The sequence below is a fragment of the Python bivittatus genome, unplaced genomic scaffold, assembly GCF_059951505.1.
Source record: "Python bivittatus isolate LINGU-HERP-01145 unplaced genomic scaffold, Pbiv_v1 ctg000610_np1212, whole genome shotgun sequence".
Taxonomy (NCBI): Eukaryota; Metazoa; Chordata; class Lepidosauria; order Squamata; family Pythonidae; genus Python; species Python bivittatus.
Window position 1 is genome coordinate 28,476,939 of NW_028277088.1, and position 7,156 is coordinate 28,484,094.

Here is a 7,156-nt window from a genome sequence, read left to right on the forward strand (position 1 = left end):
TTTCTTAGGGTCAACAGCCTTTTTTGTGTGCTTTCTTAGATATAAGATTCTTTAGATTTTTAAATTATTATTATTTTTTATTTAACTGCTTTATATTCCAAGAGGGGTTAAGATCTGTGCTATTCATATATTCTGAACAGTTCCTAGCATCCTTATCCATCCAGCCATGTTGAACAGAACTGCTGACTTTTCAGATATCTCAGTGCTCATATCTAAATGGCAGAGACCAGTGAACGTTACCAATAGCTTTCTAGATGGATGCTGGATATAGTCCTTTGCTTTTACAAATGTATTTACTCAACTGCTGTGACATAAATCTTTCCTAGTCTTTCACAATACGAATACATGCAGGAAATCCTGAATCTTTTTATGAATCCAGAATATATACACTACCTTCACGCATATTGAGCTCTACCACCTGTTTGCCCCTTGCTTTACGGAAATTTTCTGAGTGAAGTTGGTTTATTAGTTTGTTTATAAATGTATATGTACCCATTCCAATAACTCTAGGCAGTTTAGAGCAGTGTTTCTCAACTTTGGCGGTTTTCAGATGGGTGGACTCCAACTCCCAGAATTCCACGACCAGCATGGCTGGCTGGGGAATTCGGGGAGTTGAAGTCCACCCATCTGAAAGCTGCCAAGGTTGAGAAACACTGGTTTAGAGAATGTAAATTGTATCCGGGCGCATGCAGATTTGAAATACCAATTTTTATCGTTATTACACCTATGAAGGAAATGAAGGGAATGATAGATACTACTCCTCAGTATTGAGCACAATCCTATCACTGTATGTACACATTTTGGTCTACAGAATTCTCCCTACTATATCTGGACTAGGAAAACGCTACAATCGCTATTCTTTCTCCCATATTTAGTCTGGTTCCTGGATTCATTGCCTCTCTCATTCTTAAAGTCTCTGTTCATCTGCTTTCGCACATCCATAAGAGATATCCAGATTACTATTTCCATACCAATAGTGTGTGTGTGTGTGTGTAGTTTGTCTCATGATGATTTGATGGTTTTCTAATTAAACATCATGGATTTCTTCATTCTAATCAAATGTCCAAGACAGCTGGGGAAAGGGCTCCTTTTCGAGAGAGCCCAGACTGGGCCTAATCTCCCTTTGTTTCAGAGAATGCTGCATATATTATAATAATGGTCCTTAATTTCATCCCTTAAATTTACTACTTCTATTAAATTTACTACTACCCCTCAGATTTACTAATTCACACCTTAAATTTACTACCATTAAATTTAAGGTACTACTTTGTCCCTTAAATAAAACAAAAAATGTTGGCATCACTTTAATTGAAAATAACTAGAATAATATCTCAAACTATGATGAAGCAATTTCTTCTCAATCAAGGTCTTCTTAGAATTGTTTGAAGAATGCCATCTAGTGGTTAAGTCAGGAGATAAAAATATTTCATCAGCTGCAGACTATATCCTGGATAGCCTGTTAATATTTTCAGCCTACTTTTTTGTTCATCAAAAATTATTCGCTCTAGTGATTATAATCGATTTGAATGTTTAATCTTGATGTTCTCATTTTTCTGAAGTCACTACATTTTATTATCTTTCCTCTAGAATTTGTTTCCAAGAATATTTCACCAGAATGCCACACAGACTAAGAACAAAATGCTAAAGACGGATGTGTTTAACCAAGCTCTTTGTTTTTCCCAGAAAGTTATTCAGACAAAATAGCAGTTCTATTCAGTTCAAATGAATGGAATGTGTAATAGCTACTTAAACTGAGCTGCTGACAGAGAAGCAATGTTTCCTGCCATTTTGCAATCTTTAAGAAACTGGGTGCCATTATTTTCTTTTGGGTGGAGGAAGCAAAATTACTATATAGCCTTGGGGTACTGAGATTCATGTAAATAATGTGAAAGTGGCAAAATTTCAAGAACATCTCTCTCTCTAAGGCTACAGTGCCACCCACTTTATTAGAGGCCAAGTCTCATTGTGTCTGAGTTCATATAACATGCTAAGCCATAATCAAACAAACCATAATGCGACCATATATATTTTGAACCACACAAAACCTTGTGTGTATAACTAGATTCTAAACCATTTTTTAAAACTGTTTAATAATAAGCACAGGAAGCCAATTTTCACTCAGACTGGAGTGCACTAAAAAGAATTTTAATTCCTTCCGCTCTTGTAAACTTGATGAAAACAGAGCTTCCTCACATGCCATTGATTGATTGATTATCTGTCATCAGGTTGGTGTTGACTCTTAGCAACCTCATAAATAGTTTTCTCCAGAACAATCTGTCCTCAACCTGGCCCTTCCATGTTTTCCAAGGTAGAGTCTACAAAGAGTTTCATAAACTAACGAATTTAATGATACTTCAATTGAAATTGATGCTTCCAATAACCATGACCCCTTGACCATGACCACAGAAATTTATTGATAAGCCACCATGTTTTACAGTCCCCCCCCCCTTCTTACATTCATTCATTTCTCAATGATCTCCTAAGAGCAAAATCTGATTTGCACACCCAGACTGGCATAAACCTGACTGCACTTCCCAAATTCTGTTCATGTTACCTCTTGAATTTCTCAATCAGTCGTCTGCCAAATACATTCCCAGGCATGCCTAATACCCAAATCACCCCCAATATTCTTTTTTAAAAAAATAAAGGAACAATAATGACATTCTTCCAATTGTCAGGCATGGATGCAGTTTTCAAATGCACATACACATTAAACAAGATGCAAAGCCTCTCCATAAGGAAACCACACCTGTGTTCTAACATTTCTTCAGTTACTTCAGACTTCAGTCTTACTATTTTTCAACATTCTCACAACATTTATAACTTTTCATCATTTTTTTTTTCTGGGACACTGACATTTATAGCATTTGTTTCAATTCCACTCTTCGACATATCTCTATCGTTCCCACACAAACTTCCAGAATGCTCCTTCCAGCATTCTCTTACTCCAGTTTTTAAAATTTTGTTTACCTCCTTAGTTTATGCCTTGGGGGTGGGTGGGGGTGGGCTGAAAACTCTAGCCACATGCCTCTATACTACATAGCCAGAAGTTTACCTTACTGAAATTGTTTCCATTTTGTATATTTTACCTTTTAATCACAAAAATGCAGAATAGGTTGTGAGTGTCCTACCTGTCTTACACACTGGGATTAGGGGGAGGATGTTGGGTGAAGAATCTCTGGATGATAGATGATGGCACCTGTAACACCGTGCTTACTTAATGGCCTAATCTAGTTTTTATCACAAAAGTAACAAATAGGGAAAAGTAAAAATGATACAAAGTTCATACTGTTATTTAGATACCTTACTTCCTCACTTGATGGTTTTCCATTGCTTGAAAAGATAAATGTCCTCACTTGAGGTTTTCCATTGCTTGAAAAGATAAATCTGAAGTTCATGTACATTTTTAAGAAATAAAATCATATTTCTCTTGCTTTATTTTTAGTTTAGTTTTATGCTCCCTGTAATAATATAGGATAAGGAAACACTTATTATTAGTCATGACATGCTCCTCACATAGCACAACAACTTAGTTTATACAGACCCATGAGGAACACCATGGGCTTGTTGTCAAAGTCAGTGTCCTCCAGGGCAGGTGAGTGGAACTCATTAAAACTTGCTTTATACATTATAGCTAAACACCATGGGTATAAGCTACATGGACAGTCCGTAGCTGGAATTGCAAACATAATCTTGTACAGACAAATAGGTTTGATTCATACAAGTGCTAAACTAGACCGGACAAATTGTGATTGCTGTTATAAATTTGGGCATTCAGTATGGTCATCAGGGGTCCTACTATGCCAGGAGCTATCTGGCAGTTATTTGCAATTGGCCTTCATGGTGGTACCTATGTTCTAGAATGCTCTTCTCCTGAATTTGGTGAGATGACTTTAGGCACATGCATCCTTCTTCATTTATGCCTTCCCTGTATGAATGTTGGGTGAATGGCTCTTGGGATACTGTGTTCCTTCCTTCATTTTTTAAAAAAGAATATGTTTTTGTATTATATTAATTGGTTATTGTTGCAGTTTATATATTGTAAACTGCTTGAAGATTAATGTGCAAACCCAAGGATAAAATAATAAACTTAATATGTTGTGAGAATGCAGTGGCTAGGTTTGTAATTGACCTAGTTAAGCCTGTATCTAAGCATAGACTCTGGGTTGTATGAACCATTCTCCTATAAGTTGTAAACCATGTTTCATGGCTAACATAAAACAAAGCTAGTCAACTATAATTTATTTAACTATGATCATACACAGTGACTTAGCATTATGTATGAATCCAATGATATATTAATAGATAATTTTTTTTACCTAACATAGATAACATGTTTCTCAATTCCTCCCTGTACATGTAAAAAAATTGCAAATCGTATTTATGCTAAATATCTGTATTGAGTTAATTAATAAACAATATAATGCATAAACACTTTCACACAAACATGCATAGAAACAGAATTAAATGTACTAATACTCACAATTTCTGTACTTTGCTATTACATGTGTAAAGGAAAAGAGTTTACTATCTTAAATAAAGAGGGAGTTGGGAAGCAGTGAAAGTGCCACTTATATTGTTATATTGCTTTTGCTGTCACTGCCTAATTCTAATATCATATTACATTATTGTCAACTTGTTTGTTGACCTTTGGGCTCTCCGACTAAATAGAATCCAAAGCAAATACTAATTCAGTAATATGAACATTACTTTTGATGAGTTAAAGGCTATAGTTAGAGTTTGCTAAAGGCTGTGGCAATCCGACTCTAGTGGAAGAACATTCTATGTCTTGTCATCAATGCCAAAAGACCGGTGCCATTGACAGCAAAAGCTTCTTCAGAGTTCCTGTCTTGCAGATCTGTTTTTAATGTGACAGATGGTCCCTCACATACTTTATTACTTTACTGATTAATCTGGCATAACTGCTATTCACTAAATGTGGTCTCACTGTGACTAAGACGAATGTAAACTTTGCCTCTGATTTTGTGAGGAAAAAGGTGAAAAAATATTCTGCTGTTATATGTTTGCTCCTTAAAACCAAGCTAATGTGGATTGATTTGTATTTTGGATCTGGATTTGGATTTGAAAGCTAGGATAGCGATCTTATACAACAAACAGAACAAGTATTCTCCAGGATCTTGAAGACTAACAAAACAATACTGTTCACATTTTGAGGGCTCCTCATGGTCATGTTAATGTGCTTTCCTATAAGCCTTGAATCAGAAGGAAAGTATATTGACATGAATTGTGCTTCCTCCACAACCAGTCTTTACTATGCCTTAGCAACAAGGCTGTGCACTATTGATGCCCTCAACAATTTAATGTGGGTTAATTTCAGCACTTAGTGGATTCCCTGCAATCCTTTCCCTCCCACCTAGCATTTCTCACCTAGCAGGAAAACTGGCCACCAATTACTCTCCTGCAGTTGTAGCAGGATGGGGGTTCAAGCCTTAATTCTATTATTTATTTAGTCTTAATTTTATTATTTACTGCATGCTTCTTCTGAGAATCATTGATTTCCCAAGAGATCAATAGTCCTATGAAATGATTTCAGAAATGAAATTGCTTTATAGATCAATATTCCTGTCAGAGACAAAGAAGATTGATATATGTAAGTCAAACAACCCTTCCTCAAAAGTCTGCCTGAGTGATCGAAAGAGCTGATTTGAAATACAAACCAGAAAAGCCTGAATCTTACTTTTATTGTGCCTCTGGATCTTTCTTTCCATTCTCCCTCCTGTAGCCAATTACTTCTTCAAATGATTTCTGGTCAAGAAAAGAGCCTCTTCCACCCCATTTTTCACAGTGTGTGTATGGGTATGTGTGTGTGTGTGTGTGGGGTATTTGGGTATTTTGTGGCAAGAGAAGAAGAAAAACACTACTTTCAAAGTGGAACAACGAGGCTGGGCGTGAGATGGGGGACATGTATGTTAAAAATAGTTAATGAAGTGTCTTTGTGCCATGGCAAGCAGGATGTGAGAATGAGCCCAAAATGTACATCCATTGTGTTCATTGCAGCTACTCTGTAATAGCTCTTTGGGACTGCTGTAGTCATGCTTATGACAGAATAAATCTTCCTGAAGAAAGTAACAAAAGTCAGGACTCTGGTAGCCCTTCCCAGACTAACAGATGTTATTAAAACGATAAGCTTTCACGAACGACAGCTCACTTCATCAGATGAAAAGCGTAACAGTGAAAGTTCTTTTGAGCATGTATAAATTTTGTGCCATAGGGCTGCAATCATTTTACACATGTATCGTGAAAATTCCACTTATATCCAGAGCAAAAGCTTCTTACTAAGAATGTATTAACAATGAATAATGCATTTTCCATTTTTAAACCATAACAAGATTCTTTGGCAATTTACAGATGGACTTTTACTAGCCCCACAATCCAAAGGCATTCTTCCCTCCCACAAGATTTTTCCTGATTAAAAAAAAAAAAGTATTGGTAACAGAAAAATACAGAATAGCATACCAAAAAGTCAGCAACTGAGGCTTTTATTTCATGAATACCCTACTTTATTCCCAGAATGAAGCTGTGTTTGCACAATGTACTGAACCATAAGTTAGTCAAATTCATTTTAGTCTAGTGTGCATGGCGAATTCAACCCCTAAGGTTCATTTATGGAATCATAGCATGGGAAGGGGCTTTGTAAGACATCCAGTTCAACCCCTTGCACAAAGCAGGAATTTACATTAAAGCCTCCAGATAGATGGCTATCTAGCTTCGGCTTCAGCACATTGAACCACAAGAAGGTCAGTACCCTTCTGAGTAACTGGTTCCTCTGTTAAACTATTTATACTGTTAGGAAGTTCAGTGCAATATGGCAATTCTGAACATTTAGTAAAACATAAGTGAACACGTGATCTGGTCTATCTTTGAAAAGTACGTCCCAGTTCTTGTACCTTGGTTCTACATGAACCATGTGCTTCGTAAGAATCCGGGCGGTTTCCCGCCGCCCCCCCCGCCCCCCCCCGGCTGCCGCAGCATCCTTGCCTCTTGAGTTAAGCGCTGAGATTCAGCCGCCTGCGGAGCGACTGTTCTCAGCGCGGCCTGTTTGCCCGTCGCCATGGCGACCGTTCCAGCCACGCGGCGCGTTCAGGCCGCTTCGCTCTCGTGCGACCTGCCAGTCGCGGGCGGGAGCGACGGGAGA